This window comes from Engystomops pustulosus, chromosome 8 (genome assembly GCF_040894005.1).
Source record: "Engystomops pustulosus chromosome 8, aEngPut4.maternal, whole genome shotgun sequence".
NCBI classification, from domain to species: domain Eukaryota; kingdom Metazoa; phylum Chordata; class Amphibia; order Anura; family Leptodactylidae; genus Engystomops; species Engystomops pustulosus.
Genome location: NC_092418.1, coordinates 92,231,708 through 92,251,529, shown reverse-complemented (window position 1 = coordinate 92,251,529; position 19,822 = coordinate 92,231,708).

Here is a 19,822-nt window from a genome sequence, read left to right as displayed (position 1 = left end):
TTAAGATAATTGGGAAAATGCTCAAAAACAAATGCGTTTTTTAAGGGACTGCTTAAAAACGGACTACAAACGGGTTAAAAACGCTAACGTGTGCCACCATTTTTTCTTTTACCTTAGGACCACTGGAGCCACATAGTAACATAGTAACACACACTGGCGCACGGTTCCTAGCGCCACTACAGACTCTCGCTCTAAGACGCAGTATTGATGAGCTTCTACCTGTAGGACCATTCTGTCCTATTTCTGGTTGTAGCATCGGCATTGAGGGAGGATAAGAAATTATGTGTAGATTTAGACATATGTTGATCTTGTCACTCGAAAGGAAATTTTCTTATCAGGCTTAAACATGAGTAACAACGTTACCCAGATAGGTTTATATATTAGCCCGATGTAACATAGAAATCTCGTCACCCGATATCAAATGAGATGATTTATTGTGTGATGATATTAGTCAGACTTTGACTTGTTCAATAATATATAATGAATTCTGTATATTTATTAGGCTTTACAACATGTCTTATCATACAATGGGGCACATTTACTAAGGGTCCGAATCGCGTTTTGCCGCCGGGTTTTCTGAATTTTACAGTTTTGCACCGAATTGCCCCGGGTTTTTGGCTTACACGATCGGATTGTGTGGCATCGGCGCCGGCTGGCATGCGATGAAAAACAGGGAGCGTGGCCATCCGAAAAACCAGACAGATTCGGAAAAATCAAGCTATTTTTTTCAAAAATGTTTAAAAAACATGCACCCAGAATAGAATGGCGAACTCCGGCGGACCTCGGCGCAGCAGCGACACCTGCTGGACATCGGGCGCACAACCTTAGTGATTCGCCGGAAGACCCAAATCCTCGTCAGAGAATGCGCCGCTGGATAGCGACAGGACCGGGTAAGTAAATGTGCCCCAATATCTCCAGTATTGTATTAACACTCACTTTGGGTTCTGTTGTTTTATTTTTTCGTTGTACATTGTTAGAAAAGGCCCGTGGGGGAAACGTCCACAAATGTACGCTGTAATTGATTGCATTAAAAGTAATCTCAGTATCTGCAAATATTTGTGTTCAGCCTTTATTATTCAAATGTTTATGTAAATGGATCCCTAGGACTGACCCTCTAATATTTTCCGGTTGTGCAGACCGTACACATTTATAATTCACCTTCTCTATCCAAGACCACAATGTAGTTTCAAATAGTCTGAAATATTTTTTCTATTTTTATTTCCTTTTATAGCAGTTTGTGTGTGTCCTTTACTTTGGTGTTTATACTTAAAGGGTTTATCCACTTTAAGCAAATAATTGGCAATACTTATATAATGACAATTACAAAATACTTTATATATCAATTGATCACAGTTTTCTAGATCTCTGCTTGCTGTCATTCTATTGGAAGATTCATTATTTCCTTCCTGTGGACAGAATCTGTCCCTGGTCATGTGATATTACACAGGTGCACAACTCGTTATGTCACACAGCCCTGATTACACTCTGATATAACGAGCCGTGCATCTGTGTGACATCACATGACCAGGGAGTGACTCTTGGCCCCTGGAAATAAACAATAAAGTGTGCTATAAGATGACAGCAAGCAGAGATCTAAAAAGCTGTGAGGAATTGATATAGAAAATATACATGAAAATTGTGTAACTTTTCATTGTGCAGAGAATAAAATGTATTTGGTGAAATGGTATAAATATTTTATAAACTAATATACCCATATACTATAAATATTACTGCTTCTATAACAGTGTAAGAATTTTCCGATTATAGTAGTGACTATGCTACGCAGAGGGGCAAGGCAGATGGCAGAGTTGGTGGGCACAAGGTGTTCCCGCCCAGAGTTGGTGCAGTTTTTACAAAATTGCGTAGCAAGGCGGGCACACGGCAGTGCGGGGAGAGGAGGAGGAGGTGAGCGCCGCTCACCTATGCCCCTCTCCATAGGAAGATATGGGCCACTGCGCCGTAATACGGGAAAAGATAGGACATGTCCTATCTTTTCCCGGGCTACGGAGCGGTACGGTGCCGCACGTGTGTAACGCTCCCGTATCATGCCGTGAGCCCATAGAAGTGTATGGGGGATGTATATCGGCTGTATATACGTCCCCCATACATGTGTGTGAATGCAGCCTTAGGTTGATGGCACACGTGGTGTTTTGGCCCATTTTTAAGCAGTCTGTAAAAAAAATGTGCTTTTTGAAAAAAGGATGCTTTTTTTAGACACGCATCAGTTTTTGACAGGTTTGACCAATTATCTTAATTCAAACTGGTCAAAAATAGATGCTGTTTTGTTTGACGGACTGCTTTAAAACAGGCCAAAAACGTTTTTTAAAACGCCACATGTGCCATCATCCTTAGGTTTTTACGCAAAATTACACTGGTTGGACCTGTCATAATTTAGCTCAGCATCTGCTCCACCTGCCAGATGCAGCAAAGGCCTTACACCTCTGTATCCAGCAGGACACGGGGAGGTGTGGGCGCTATTGTGTTATAAATCTTCCCCATAGTATTATTTTGTGTGTGTGTAAGTACATGTTGATAAATATGAATGTATAACCCATATGGTGAAAGTGCACAGTATATTGTATGTATTCCTAGTATAGTATGTCCGATGGACACATCCCTTATGGTATAAATTACATTCAGTATCAGATGTGCAGGAGCCCTTCACTTTTATACTGTATATTGTGTGTGGATCAGTAACAGGAACAACTTCTATAAGGAAATAACTAACTAACTATAAGGAAATAACTCAGCCCACACCAGTGCTTTAGTATTTACATATTTACATATATACATATTTACAAATATACATATTTACATATATACATATTAACATATTTACAAATATACATATTTCCATATTTACATATTTACATATTTACAAATGCACACATTTACATATTTACTAATATACATATTTACAAATATACATATATACATATTAACATATTTATATAATAACATATTTACAAATATACATAGTGACATATTAACATATATACATATTTACAAACATACATATATACACATTTACATACGGATAAATATACATATTTACAAAGACATAAGGGCGTGGGAGGCGGCTGGTGGCAGTAAATGGAGCTTAAGAGCGAAGTGTAGTACTGGAGCATAGGACTGGAGCGTAGGACTGGAGCGTAGAACTGGAGCGTAGAACTGGAGCGTAGGACTGGAGCATAGAACTGGAGTGTTGGACTTGAGCGTAGGACTGGAAGGTACAACTAGAACGAAGGACTGAAGCATAGAACTGGAGAGTAGAACTTGAGCGTAGGACTGGAGCGTATGACTGGAGCGTAGGACTGGAGCGTATGACTGGAGCGTAGGACTGGAGCGTATGACTGGAGCGTAGGACTGGAGCGTAGGACTGGAGCGTATGACTGGAGCGTAGGACTGGAGCGTAGGACTGGATTGTATGACTGGAGCGTATGACTGGAGCGTAGGACTGGAGCGTATGACTGGAGCGTAGGACTGGAGCGTAGGACTGGATTGTATGACTGGAGCGTAGAACTGGAGGTCTTGGATGTCTGATAAAGTCACATATATTGGTGGGGAGAGGCAAATCTCGCTGCTTTTGAAAGGGGGGGGGGGAGGGGAGGGATGAGGGGTGACTGGTGGACTTTCCCTAGATCTTCTTAGGGAAGTCACCACCTAGAAAAAAACATATTTAAAAGAGAATTTAGTAAAATGCTCAAATACTGTAGAATATATATGTGTGTGTGTGCTTTATGTGAATCTGATTCACAGGAGAACTTCACCGGAGGAGCGAAGATCTCACGCCCCTCCCCCAACTACAGGACTAAAGAGATATCAGTAATTCAGTACATTACCTCATCCCTAAATTTAGTTCTTGAGTCTTTTCCTGGGGGGCAGCTGGTCTCCTGTCCCCCCCAGGTCCCCCTCATAGGATGGACTATCGGGTCTGAAAAAGAAAAAAAATTATTATTATAGGAATGGACAATAAATATGAAGTAAGGATCATGATACATAACAGTGCGATGTTGGTGTCATCAGTATTACTTACCTAGGTACTGCAGGCCGGGACCTTGTCCTCTTCCCCGACCAGTAAAGGGCCATCAGCCCCAGGGCGGCGTCATACTCATCACTGTGGGGATGAGACAATAAATGTCAAAAATTTCTGCCCCTGAGCAGAGGTAAAGAAGTGCGACTTCCAGTGCATCTGAATATTGATCCTTCCCTCCAGAATATTGTATCCCTGAGATTTACTCTCCACTATACAATATCTGTTACATCTAATAGACAAGACCCCCCCCCCCATTATGTGCCCCCTGACCCCATGTAGATAACCCAGTGACAGCAGATACTATACAGACAGTGACTTACTCAGTGTACGGCATCTCGCAGTTTATGTCCGCGAAAGGCTCCCCGATTTCCGGCAGGATGGCTGCCCTCTCCAAATAATATTTTAATGTTCTCCTTCTCCTTTTTGGTTTTTCAACAATGTCAGCTAATATTAAAGAGAGTAAAGAATACAAATTTTGATTACAAAGAGAAACAATATTTTACCCAGATATTTCTTACATAACATAATATATACTGATAACAGACTTCATTGCAATTATTTTGGGACCGTAACTATTCAGGTGCTTTTTATACTGGATTACAGAAAATTTTGGTAGTCATTATTTTACACTTACGCTTTTTTTCTTTTTTCCCCTGCTTTCGATCAATTATTTGTTGCTTTATGCGTTCTGACCTTCTGGTCGCCATGTTGGGTCTTCACAAAACGAGATGCGAATGTGAAGTGACACACAACAGGAAAGTTCTATTGCCATAGAAATAGAACATTTGGAATCTTCCATCATAAAGACGGTTTATGATGTCATCGCTAACTGGACACAACTATTTACTGCAGGGTTTTAATAACGTCCTCTTTTAAGAGTTCACATCATCAAATAGCTGTGTTGGGGCATTTTTGACAAATAATGAAGTGATAATTATATATTGTACTAAATGAAGAGGAGTTTCTTCCCTGTCACCATTTCTTGTTCAAATGACTCCTCAATAATAAACATAAGAAGGTTCCACCCACAGAATGTATAAAATAGTATCTTCCACTATATGCTGCCAGCTGATTGGTCTGTCACATGACCTGCTCAACAACAAGGAATGTGATTGGTCAAAGTCCTCTCTCAAGTAGTCTACAAGTTCCACCCTATAGACTCTTTAAAAGAGTCATGCAGATTATGATAGCAAAGTAAAACCTGTTACAAATCATCTCTCACTCTAGTGTTTTTTTTTCCTACATTGAATTTTTCCTGCAAAATTAGTAATTATTATTAATTGGTAAATATTTTCATAAGTCTACTGACCCATTATATACAGGTAACATCGAACTATATAGTGAACTTACAAAATATATTTGAAAATTAATTACAGAATTTATGGTTTTGGATCCCCCCCCCCAATCAAAAGAATGTAAGTTAATTAATTAGGAATTTAGTTGGAACAAACTTACATTTTCATTAATAAAGCAAAATCACCCCAAAATTAGGATTACCGTATAACAATGTGTAACAATATTAAAATCCCCATTCAAGTTTTATTATGTACAGTATAAACCTAGTCAGTTAAACCACCCAAATTGGTTGCTAACTACCCTTCACCATATGTCTGCTTTATGCTGACATCATTTTTTATATGTTAATTTATGTTATTAGGAAGTTTGGAGCCTTACAGTTCGAGCAGAGATTTTTTTCAAATTTTTTAATAAAGTTCAGATTCAATTTGTTTAGAGGAGAATTCATCTTCATAAGGGTTTTCAAAGTTCTATTTATTAGACACTTCCCACAAATCTCCTCATTTTCAAAACTGTTCCCCTCAGACAGCCTTTGGTAAGCTTGTTAACCCTTTAGGCATCTCACAAGAATTAAAACAAAATGGAGGTTCTCTTTGGAACTTTTAAATTTTGACAATTAAAGGATCATTTAGTCCTAAAATGTAGACATTCATGCAGGATAAAATGAGAAAACACATCTCAGATTTTGTTGTGCAGTTTCTTACAATTGGGGCAAAACCCCACATGTCCATGTAAATTACTTTAGGGGCCACAGCAGATCACAGAATGGAAGGAGCCATTGAGCTTTTAGGGGGGAGATTTTGATGAGGTTTGTTTTCAGGTGCCATTACACTAATGAAAAGTTCCTGAGTTATGAGAACAGTAACACCCACCTTTCCTTCGCCACACAAATGAAGCTATTTTGGAAACTATGCAACCCAGAGAATTTATCAAGGTTTATATTGAGCTTTTTACCACCACTGATGTTTTATAGAATGTATTTATAGTGGCTCAAAGTATTTTGTCAAAGTATTTTTTCCAGAAAAAACTTGCTCTGGCCCCTTTTTAGAAAGGGTTATAGAGGTCTTGGCATAATGACGAAAATCGGGCTGTCTGTCTGCTATAAGGAAGAAGGAGGCTCGGAAGGGAAGGAGCTTCTATTGGTGGATTTTGCCAGAACAGATTTCAGGTGCTGTGTTGGGCTGAGCCCGTAGGATAGTATGGTAGTAAAAACGTCCAATGAGTGGACCTATTGCAAAGACTAGACCCCCAAGTATTGCAGTAACACTATATTTGGGGTGTAATGCCCCACTGTTTAACCTCTATTAGCTTCTTTGGGGGGCAGGGTGCAAAAAAAGAAATCTATTCTGTAATTGGTTTTTAATTTTTTTTGTATTTTATACACTAAATAGCATAGCAAACATGTTACGTATGTTCTATGGGTATGGGTATCCCATTTATATAGCTTTTCATGTTTGACTTGTTCTAAAGAATAAAAACTAATTTGGACAGAAAAATCTCTTGATCATTTGTATTGAGAGCTGATCAGACGTATTTCATGGGTGATGGTCATTTTGGGTATAACATTTGGTGGATGATTTGGGTGGCCCCTACTTGGCCCCATGTTATAATCCACAAATGCCCCCCTACTGGTCTTATGTTGTACTTGTGCTACAAAGCAAACAAGAGGGAAAGTGTCAATGATTGACTGTCAGTGGTTACACGATGTCTACATATATCAGATACCCAGAGACACATTTACTATGACATATGTGATATGGGGCAATTATAAATACTGATGAATCCCAGTGTGAATGCACCAGAACTTGGAGCTGAGTAGGGGAGAGTCTTTTTTAATTCTAAATACAAAGAAGAATGTTTCAATTTCACAAGAACATGTAGAAATATTGTAAGTTATGAAAAATTGAAACAAAAGTAAAGTAAAAGTTGCAGATCTGTTATATGATATGTAACGGGATATTCCCATCTGTCTGCTCCCCTGCACTGATAAAGCTGCAACATTAAGCACATTGAGAAGCTGGTACCGGGGTAAGTGTGACCCATCAACCTGCTCTAATGTATATACTCTTCTATATAACTGGCAAAATGGCCAAAATGTTTTAACCCCTTATCTCCACACCTGTCTTCCACGTTAATTCCCGTGATATTTTTCTATTTTTTTGTCAATTCCTTCTACAAGTTTATTATTTTAATGTCGCTATACTTTTGGTTTTTTTATGGGATGTCATGTAGTTTAAATAGCACAATTTTGGGGGTTTCATTTATCCTAGTGGTGAATTTTTATCCTTTCTTTGCAGTATACTTATAAAATAATTCAAATAGTTTTGTCTAATAAAAAATTTCTGCCATTACTGTTCAACCTACATAACAAAATAACTTCATTCTCCGGTTTAATACGCATACAGTGCCTCCAAATTGGATGGTTTTTTTTAAACGACCTTCCTTTGAATAATTAAATTCTTGGGGGCGTGGCCTGGCTATGAAGGAGTAAGGAAGCAACCTTGCTTAGCTCCCGGGTTTAGCCAGGATTCCGCCACAGAATCCGTATCCATCCTGCCTGATGCGAGGGACCTGATTGATCTGGCTCCCCCGGACGACTCACCTCAAGGGTCCACCCTCACAACCCTTCCCTGCTCACCGGAACACGGACCGCAGCCAGCAGAGGGACTCGATTCCGAGCGCCCGGAGCGGCAAGGTGAGTGCGCCAAAATGGCGGATGTCGCGGCCTCCTCTCACATTCAGGCGCGGGCCTACACTTCCGCTGGGTCCCCGACATACCGCGCGCACCGCGCTGGTGTGGCTCCGACCTCTCCCGACTCTGCCCCGGCTCCAGAGGAAATAGCAGAGGCCACTGACGCTCCGGTGCTGCAGGCCCTGAGCGGGAACGTCCCATCGCGGCCTCCTGAGAGGTCCCACGCAGCATCTCCCGGCCTTGTTGCCCTCCGGTCAGGGATGAACGGCACATGCCTCACTCCAGTCCGGAGTGACACCTCTCCACAGCACAGCCCTTCTGCAGCTCCAGCAGCGACAGGTGAGCGGCAAATCCCCCCTGAGGTGCTGGACTTTGACCCGATAAGGGTCTCACAAGAGCAGGAGGCCACAGGATCTCACCCAGGGAAAGCCACAGACCTATGTCCCTTGACCCCCGAGTTCTACCCCCCAGGCACAGAGGGGGCCATTGCTTATGGGTCAGCAGCATCTACATCCTCCCTCCATGCAGGGATATACCCAATTGTGAAGGTCCTGAAGGCCCCCCCGCTGAGCGACGAGAGAGGCTCATCGCCCCCACACTTACCTGCTAGCACTATTAGGTGTTCCCCGGGAGCCCCTCCTGACTCTCCTGGTACCTGGCCTCAAGATGCGCCGGTGGCACAGTCTCCTGGTCCTCCAGAGTCCTCCTTATCAAGGAGCCCGCGTTTATACTACAACAGCACCCAGGATAGTGATCCTGATCAATCTCTTGGTGACTCGCCCACAAGGGCAGCCTCAATCTCCCCGCAGCCTTTTTCAAATTATCAACGCAACCCGCTTGAAGCAGGTGTGCTGGCAGACATACGTGCCCTCCGCAATCATATCAGAGCCATCCCAACCAGAGAGGATATGGAGAGTTATGTGGCTCGCCTTGAACAATCGTACAGAGTGGAGATGGCCGGCCTGCGCGATGAAGTCCAACAGCTTGAACAGAGAGTATCCACCAATGAGTCCTCTAATCGCACCGTTTCTGAAAGACTCACAGCTCATGACACACAGATCTCTCTTCACTCACAACAAATCCTGGCCCTCTCTGAGCAGCTGGATGATGCCGAGAATAGGGGCCGCAGGAATAATATCAGAGTGCGGGGACTACCAGAAGCCATCGATAACCAGCAGATTGACAGTACCCTCAGAGCCATATTCAACAACATTCTTGGGGTCCCTGTGGACTCTCCCTTAGAGCTCGACAGAGCCCATCGAGCCTTGGGCCCTCGCCCGAATGATCTGTCTCGACCTAGGGACATCATCTGCAGAGTCCATAGATACCAGATCAAGGAGCAAATTATGAATAGAGCACGGGAGGCCGGCAGAGTACGCTACCGGGATGCAGAAATTCAGCTGCTGCCTGACCTGTCTCGCTTAACACTTCAGAAACGCAGGGCCCTTAAGCCCCTCCTGAACATCCTTCAGGACAGGAATATACCTTACTCTTGGGGCTTCCCGTTTCGCCTCCAGGTCAGGCGCGATGGCCTAACAACAGCGCTTTGTCATCCTGGAGACCTCCCTGCATTCCTTGCTGCTCTTAACTTGCCGGATGTTCTTATATCGGACTGGCCCTCTTTCCTCCCACCCAATCTTCCCTTCCAACCACCAAGACCGCAGAGATTCCCTCGCCGGAGAGGCAGGAGACGCTCTCCTGACAGAGGAGGAGACGACGTCCAGGGTCCCCCCCAGCTGAGATGAGGACTCTTTGCCTTTAATTGGACTTTGCATTCTCCCTCCAAGACAACTTGGGTCTCTACCTCCTTACTCAGGAATGGTGCTTCCGGTCCTCAAACATATCCTTTATATTGGCCCATTGTTGGCTGCCTTGTTATATATTTACAATGTTGCATCGTTACATTGATTGCTTATATACATGATTGCTCTGCCGGTGTTTTGTTTAAAGTAAGGCATGGATAACTGTACATTGTTGTTCTTTTCTCTTGGCGGTCCCTGGCCCCCGGGGGCGCCCTGCATAGACAGCTCGTTTCCCAGGGCGCACCACGACTAGCAGGTCTACTCGTGGTATAACCTGACCCCAATAGGCTCATTTCTGTCGCCTACGACAGAATTTGACCCTAGAACCTTAGCAGCCTTTGAAGCTGCCTTATTATTGTTTTATTTGTTGTTTTTGAATCCCCTTCCCCATCGTTTGACTTTCCTTGAATCTTTCCTACTGTTGTCCCCCTACCCCATTGTTATCCTCCCCCAGTGCGCACCTATCCACTTAGGACCGAGCTCATTTCCTTGCGCTAGACACGATTATGGCACCGATCACTTGTTACTCCCTCAATGCTAGGGGGTTGAATATCCCTCAGAAACGCAGCCAGATATTATTCCGTATGCATAAATTGAGGGCCGACCTTCTATTCCTACAGGAAACCGACTTCCGCACCAACAACATACCCAATCTCAGGGATAGATACTATACGACTTGGTTCCACAGCACTCACTCGGGGGCTAAATCCCGGGGGGCATCTATTGCTATCCACAAGCGCCTACAGCACGAAGTTATTGATTCCCAGACTGACACCGAGGGTAGATACGTCTTTGTAAAAATAAAGCTATGGGGTCACCTGCTGACGCTGGCTTCAGTGTACCTCCCCAATAGAGATCAGATACGAGTCTGCCGCAGATTCCTGACTAGGCTACGGGACTTCTCGGAGGGCATAGTGGTTATGGGGGGGGACTTTAATTTCCCGATGGACCCGACTGTTGACTGCTCCGTGGCATGACCCTCCCTGGCTCCAGCCCAAATGCGTAAGCTACGTAAAGCCTTGTGGGAATCACAACTAATAGACGTTTGGAGAATCCTCCATCCGCAGTCCAGAGACTATACTTATTACTCCCCGGCTCATCGGTCTCACAGCCGGCTGGACATGTTCTTTTTGAGTCATCATGCCCTCACATGGAGGCCCGCAGCGTCAGTGGCTCCTTCCTTGTGGTCGGACCATGCCCTGATCTCTCTCGCTCTAGATATCCCAGGCCCATATGCCTCGCCATGGCGGTGGCGTCTTAATGATAATTTGCTCAAGGACTCTGTTTGCCTTGCGGACATTCGTAAGCAAATTGCCGAGTTCCTTACTACTCACTCCGGACAACAACCTCCACTTCCAATGCAGTGGGAGACCCTCAAGGGTATGCTTCAACTTGTATTTATTAAACACGGGGCCCGTCTGAAGCGGGAGAGATCGGCCAAAACCCTGGCACTTTTGTCCAGGATTAGTACCCTAGATCAGGAGCACAAAAGTGGTGGGTCCCAGGCGGTATTGAATGAACTTTTGAATACTCGTGAGGAACTGAAGGAATTACTGAACCAGAACTACTTGAGGTCTGTGGATAGGAACAAGCGTTTCTTCTATGAGTATTCTAACAAGTGTGGGAGAGCCCTGGCTAGGTACCTCCACCCCCGTACGACCGGTACATATATTCCACAAATTAAAGACCGTTCAGACAGACTGACTCACGACCCCAAAGAGATTAATAACATTTTTCAGAGCTACTACGAAAGTTTATATAACTTGCAGGGCCCATTATCTGACTCGGCTGGGGCCAGAGAGCTGGAGAGAATACAAGCGTACATTAAGGATAATGCTCTTCCAAGACTAACTAAGGAGGGTCGTGAGGACCTGGAGACCCACTTCTCTGAATCAGAGGTAATGGAGGTCATCAAAACCACGCCGGCGGGCAAGTCCCCGGGCCCTGATGGTTTTACTCCCCGTTTCTATAAGATATTGAAGACTGACTTAGTTCCATTCTTGACGCGTACGTTCAATTGCATCTCCTCCCAGGCTCCCCTTCCACCGCAATCGTTACAGGCTTCCATTTCCGTGCTCCCCAAACCCGGTAAAGACCACTCCATTTGCGCCAGCTACCGCCCAATTTCCATTATTAACATGGATATAAAAATACTCTCTAAATTAATGGCCAACCGCCTGGGGTCTTTACTCCCAGCCGTTATCCATAATGACCAGGTGGGCTTTATCCAGGGAAGGGAAGCACGTGATAACACTAATAAGACTCTGCTTCTTATTTCCAGGGCTAAGTCGACCAGACAGCAGATGTGCTTGCTTTCGGTGGACGCAGAGAAAGCTTTCGACCATGTACACTGGGGTTTCCTCTGGGCCTCACTGAAGCAGCTGGGCATTGGCCCTCGCTTCCTGGGCCTGGTACAGGCTTTATACTCGGCCCCCACGGCCCAGGTCCGAACTAACGGTATCCTGTCTGGTCCCTTCCATATTAAGAATGGCACCAGACAGGGCTGCCCCCTATCTCCTCTCCTGTATGTTATAGTCATGGAACACTTGGCTGTTGCCCTCCGCCGGAACCCTAGTGTACATGGTCTTCAAATTGGAACCCACCATTATAAGATGGCCCTTTATGCTGATGATCTCCTTTTATATGTCTCGCAGCCTAGAATTACTCTCCCCAATATTTTGGAAGAATTTACAAAATTCGGCTCCCTTAGTAATTTTAAGGTAAACCTCTCGAAATCTGAGATCTTAAATGTTTCCCTCCCTGGGGCTGAAGCGCTCCACCTGGCCTCTCAATTCCCCTTTAAATGGAAGAGCTCCCACATATGCTACCTGGGTATTGATATCTCAGCGGACCTTTCCTCTCTGTATGCTCTGAACTACAAACCTCTCTTAGAGAGAACCCTCAGCGACCTCAGCCAGTACCGTGGCCGCCACCTCTCCTGGTTCGGCCGAGTTAATGTCTTAAAAATGGACACAATGCCCCGCTTTCTGTACCTATTCCAGACACTGCCGATCCAACCCCCCAGTTTTTTTTTCTCTAAACTCCGTAGCGCTTTTCGGAGGTTTATCTGGGGAGGCGGTTCTAGTTGCATTAGCTTTTCCGTGCTGTCCCACACAAAAGCCAGGGGGGGGGGGACTCCCTGATCCACGGCTATATCATACAGCGGCCATCGTCCAGCGGCTGGTAGACTGGACTTACAATACAGAGACTAAACAGTGGGCCCGGCTGGAACGCGACTTGGTATCCCCTACGCTACGCTACCTTCCCTGGATCCCGGTTAATTCTAGGCCGCCGGACCTCGTTCACTCACTATTCTCCCCATACTTTTTCTCCACGTGGGACGGACTGATGAGCAAGAATACATTACTCAGGATGGGGGGGCCCTTTGACTCCTCTATTTCATAATCCTGCATTCCCACCTGGCGTGGGTAGACAGCGATTCCTCTGTTGGGAGGCTTCTTCTGACACCCGTCTGGGCCAGATTGTGGTTGATGGGACCATACCCACTATGGAGTCCTTGAGGGCCTCCCACCCTGATATTTCACTATCATGGCTAGAGCATAGACAACTAGCATCGTACATAGCGGTTCAGATTGTCCTCCTCACCAGCTCATGCTCTTTCAACCATATATGGCCTGTTGCTAGAGGATGCCACCCCAGGTAGGCCAAATTACATTGAAGCATGGGAGACAGCTCTCTCTACAGAACTAACAGATGAGGAACTAGATAAGGCCTTTCTATTCTCGCACAAAATGCCACTTCCATGTAGTGCTCAGGAAAAGAACTATAAAATACTCTCCAGGTGGTATAGATGTCCCTCATGGCTTCATAGAATTTTCCCCGACGTTTCAGACGTGTCTTGGCGATGCGGTGCGGAAGTGGGTACTTTGCTCCATATATGGTGGAGCTGTCCGATCCTCCAGCCGTTCTGGAATAAGGTCTTTGACGTCTACCATCAGGTTACTGGTAAAAGTGCTACTCCCTCTCCTCAGCTAGCATTATTATCGATTATACCCGGTACTATCTCTACCATCAAAAAAGGCCTCCTACGCCACTTTTTAACCGCAGCTCGCACAGTCATTCCCAGACATTGGAAGATCCCACATCCTCCTACGATAGTTGAATGGATCCAGGAGCTTGGGTTTATTCGTAGACTGGAGGAGTTAGTAGCTAATGACTCAGCAGACCCGGGCAAGGCGAACACAGCTTGGATCCCATGGGATACATTCTCGAACTCTCAGGAACTTCACGATCTTCTATCATAAGCGGGCACATGCCACAGCCCTCCCTTATTCGCTGGAACCCGGTCTTACAGGTCCTCCACCCATTGTACATATCCCCTCCTTTCCACGCACCTTTCCCTCCCCCTTTGCCCTCCCCCCCTCTCCTTCTCGTTTCCTTTTTTCTCCTATTATATGTATATGTTTGTCAGTTTATATCCCCTTTTTCTTTAGTTACTCTGTACAAGACGGCACCTTGGGGCTTCTTATTCAATATAATACAAATTAGCTCCAACCCCTAATTTACAACTTACCATTACCAAATGCTCTCAATATTTCTGATCCTGCGTGATCTGCCTTGTACAGTCATTTTCTCATTGTATTGTATTGTACTGTTATATATTTTGTCTTGTCTAATAAACGTTGATTATACATAAATTCTTTTAGGGAAACATTTTGAAATTTGTTGTCAATGTCTCTGTGTGAGGGTTTATTTTTTTGTAAGAAGACTTTTATTGTAGATTTTATTTGTACACACTAGGGATATTCATCAAGTGTTTTCATTGCAATCATTATCATTTGGTTTAATTTAGTTATTTTTGAATTGTTTTACCTTTAGTTTTTAAAAGTCTGATTGCTCCGGACTGCTATTTATAAGTTCAGTGATGGCGAACATATTACACCTAGTCATGTTCGCTGACACGCTGGTCGCGGCTGTGTGGCCGGTCGCTGTTGTCTGTGGGCGGTCGGCCGTGCAGGTGGGCGGGCGCTCGATGATACGGCGCTGCTTCTGTCCTCTCATCCTGCTCTGCGGAGGCCGCGCACTCCGCACGTCAGAACGTGGAGAGAGAGCAGCCCCGGCAACCTGTGCTGTGCCTGCTGCAGCCCACTGAGCTCCAGCCTCTGCTCCTGGCCCGACGCCCTGCGCTCCGGCGTGAGAAATAGAGAAATACCTCTCCCCAGCGGCGCCCGATTTCCTGCGCGGTGACGTCATCACACCAGCACTCTCAGTCAGTCCTGCACTTCACTGAGTAGCTGCATTCCGGCCCGCGGCTGCTGCACATGCTAAGTAAATACATATTTTTTCTCTTCTGATGTGGAGGGTTGTGATTTGGCCCTGTAACTATACTGGGGGGCCCTATGACAATATTGGGGAGGGGGGAGGCCCTGTGACTATACTGGGGGGGCCCTATGACAATATTGGGGAGGGCGGAGGCCCTGTGACTATACTGGGGGGCTCTATGACAATATTGGGGAGGGGGGGCCCTGTGACTATACTGGGGGGGCCTGTAACTATACTGGGGGGCCCTATGACATTATTGGGGAGGGGGGGGGGGTCCTGTGACTATACTGGGGGCCCTATGACAATATTGGGGAGGGGGGAGGCCCTGTGACTATACTGGGGGGGCCCTATGACAATATTGGGGAGGGGGGGGCCTGTGACTATACTGGGGGGCCTGTAACTATACTGGGGGGCCCTATGACATTATTGGGGAGGGGGGGGGGAGGTCCTGTGACTATACTGGGGGCCCTATGACAATATTGGGGAGGGGGGAGGCCCAGTGACTATACTGGGGGGCCCTATGACAATATTGGGGAGGTGGGGCCCTGTGACTATACTGGGGGGGCCTGTAACTATACTGGGGGGCCCTATGACATTATTGGGGAGGGGGGGAGGTCCTGTGACTATACTGGGGGCCCTATGACAATATTGGGGAGAGGGGAAGGCCCTGTGACTATACTGGGGAACCCTATGACAATATTGGGGAGGGGGGAGGCCCTGTGACTATACTGGGGAGCCCTATGACAATATTGGGGAGGGGGGGGCCCTGTGACTATACTGGGGGGGGGGGCTGTCGCTGGACTGCCACAGGTTCGCCATCACTGGAAGAATTCCCCCTCCCCCTCACTTATCTTCTCTACTCCATCTCCGATCGCGGGTGTTAACCCCTTACACGCCGTGGTCAATCATGACCGCGGCGTGTAAGGGTGTTCCTGCTGTGGATCGGATCCCCCACGCAGCTTACCGGGGGATCCGATCCTCTTCTGGGCAGCTCCGAGGACTGGCATGTGCCCCGGAGCTGCCTGGTCTCCATGGCAGTCAGACCCCTTCCGGGTCTGACTGTAAACTGTCTGAGCATGCGCCTACATGCTCAGACAGTTTACACTGCTCTACAATAAAATAGTATTGTAGAGCAGTGTATTGAACTTAAACCAGAGCAGTGATCAGAGCATCACTGGCTTAAGTTCAAGTATGTATAAGTAAAAATATGCAAAAACACTTAACACTACACATTATAATAAATAAAAAATAAATACATAAAAATATAAGCCCCTAAAATGTCACTTTCACATAAAAAAACTTAATAAAGTATAAAAAACATAAAAACATTTAAAAAAAAACTGCATATTTGGTATTGCCGTGTCCGTAACAATCTGCATAATAAATCAGAATTGTTACTGGACCCGCAGTATAATTTTTAATTAATACCCTATAAAAAATGTTATGCACTCTAAAATATGCCCACTAAAAAGAACAACTGTTCTCGCAAAAAATAAGCCCCTAACCAGATTTGTCAGCCAAAAAATAACAAAGTTATGTATATGAAAAGATGGTGATGCTAAAATGAATAAGATTTTCTCCAAATTAGTTTTTATTCAGTACAATTGAATAAAATAGACAAAACCCCCACATATTTGGTATCCCTGCGTCCGTAACAATCTGCATAATAAAACAGAATCACTATTAGATCCGCAAAGTGAACCCCGTAAAAAACAACCTAAAAAAACTCTCTCTGAAAAAAAGATGATTTTTTATTAATGCCCTTTAAAAATGCTCTAAAAAGTGATTTTAAAAAGTTACGCAATCTAAAATAAGACCACTAAAAAGAGCTATCATTCTCGCAAAAAATGAGCCCTTAAACAGATTTGTGAGGTGAAAAATAAAAAAGTTATACATATGAAAGACGGTGATGCTAAAATTAACAACAATTTTGACAAATTACTTTTTATTCAGTAAAAATGGTAAAAAATAAAAAATATATATAAATGAAGTATTTTCGTAATCGTGGCGACCCATAGAATAAAAATAATATACTATTTTCATGGTATGGTTAACAGCCAAAAAAAAAAACACATAAAAATTTTCCTAAAAATTGATGATTTTCATTTCCTCCACCAGAGTTAATTAAATCTCACCAATTAGCCTATAGATTCCCCAAAATTACGTACCAGAAAAGTGCATCTCATGTGGCAAAAGAAATAAGCCCCTATAGGTCCTCAATAAAAAAAAGAAAAAAATTATAGCCTGTACAATGTGACATAGCAAATCTGATCTGGATGGCGCCTCCTTCCCTTCTATGCCCGTCAGTGTGCCCATACAGCAGGTCACCACCACATATAGGGTATCAGTGTATTCGGGAGAAATTGGGTATCAAACTTTGTGGAGCCTTTTTTCATTTAATCCATTGTAAATTTTTAATTTTCCACCCAAAATGAGTGTATTGTGAAAAAATATTACAATTTGCAGACTGCACTTCCATTAGTTTTAACCCCTATAAAACACCTAAAGGGTTAACAAACTTCTTAAAAGTGGTTTTTCATACGTTGAGGGGTGTAGTTTCCACAATGGGGTAATTTATAAGTCTCGCTATTATTTAGGCCTCTCAGTGTCAATTAGAAGTTGAGCAAGTCCCTCTAAATACGGGTTTTGGCGATTTTACAAAAAATGTGAAAAATGGCACCCAAATTCTGAGCCTCATTACATTCTAGTAAAATATGTGGAATCTTAAAAAACCATGGCAACATAAAGCAGACATTTGGGAAATGTAAGTTATGAATTTATTTGGGTGCTTTTACTATTTGCATCAAAAGTAGAGAATTTAGAACGTTGAAAATAAAGAATTTTTCCAAACTTTTGCCAAATTTAGTTTTTTTTCATAACTAAACGCAAAAGATTTCATCCAAATTTTTAAACTAATTTGAAGTACTATCTGTCACGAGAAAACTATCTCAAAATCCCCTGGATATCTCATAGCGTTCCGACGCTATAACCACTTATAGTGACACAGGCCAGATATGAAAAATGGAGCCGCGTCCTTTAGGCCAAAAGATGCTGAGTCCCGTAGGGGTTAAAGAAAAACATTGATATCACATGTATATACAGTACATATGTGTGACTATTATTGGTCACATGACCAGCAGCATGCGGCAGTTGGAGTCTTGAGACTGGATCATAAAATGGAGGAAGAGACTGGAAAAGGAGGTGAGAAAAGGAGAAGAGATGTTCCAAAGATGAGAAGACATCCCCGAGCCTGGGGAGGAAGAGGAGAATCGGCTATGCACCAAAAATCATCCGGCAGAAGATCGACTTTGAAGACCAAGGGGCCAAGACTGAGGAGACCCCTGCAATCAAGACAGAAGATGTCAGGAGGAAAGATAAGAAATATACATCACAGCGATATAGTGTATCCATATACACATACATCCTGGTATTACTACAATGGTACACATAGACATGGTACACACGGTACATGGTAAAATGACACATATAATAAAATATTTTCAAAATCAAAATTAAAATCAGAATATAAATGTGGAATAACAAAATGCTTTAGGATCTGGGAGCAGAGTCTTCTCCACTTATTGGTTTAGTCCACATATAAAATCTTTTTAAAAAAAACAATACCTAACACTGTAACTTCTCCCCTTCCCTAAAAGAACAATTTTTTACTCCATTGTACTCTATGGAAGCTGCCCCCCCCCCATGAGCAGACCAGTTATCTTTACAAAATGGTGGGGTCTGCTCAAAGATGTTTCAATGTATATAGCATGCACTTTTATTACATTTGGATCTTTATAGAGATTGGGGCTTATTTACTAAGGTTCCGCGGTCACATTTCCATCAGGTTTTCCAACGTTTTTGGGGATCGTGCCGAGGATTGCGTTGCACGCAATCCGATTGTGATGCAATCGTGTCGACTTTCACGAGACACAAATCAGGGGCTGGCCGGTGGACAATCTGACGGATTCAGACAACACACGGGATTTAACATTTAAAATTGTGTCGCAAGCACTTACATGCACCAGGAAGAAGGTGAACTCCGGCGGACCTGATCGGGGAAGCGACACATGCAGGATATCGAGCGCACACTGGTAGTGAATTGCGGCAGACTTCATCCTCGTCGGACATTCCGGATCAGGGATCGCGCAGGGACCACGTAAGTAAATGTGCCCCATTATTTCCACATCGTTATATAATCTCCATTCATATATGGTCTCCTCTCACAGTCCCATAGAAAGAAATGGACATACATTTATGTCCTCTGAGACTCCCGGTGACCTCATAATTATCCCCTATATAAAAGATAAATGCCTTTAATAGAAGTCATACTGTTCCTTTAAATCAATTAATTATATACATCTCATGTATATACAATATATACATGTGATCCCCTACTTAAGGACACCCAACTTACAGACAACCTCTAGTTATGGACGGACCTCTTTGCCCACTGTGACCTCTGGTGAAGCTCTCTGGATGCAATGATCAGCTGTAAGGTGTCTGTAATGAAGCTTTATTCATAATCCTTGTCCCATTACAGCAAAACATTTTTAAAATCCAATTGTCACTGAAAAAAAAAAAAATTGTCTGGAGCTACAAATATAATATATATAGTTTCGACATACAAATTCAACTTAAGAACAGACTGTTGATATAATATTTTAAGATCATGTCAAAGCAATCTCTCTTTCTTCCTATAAAAACAATGGGGAG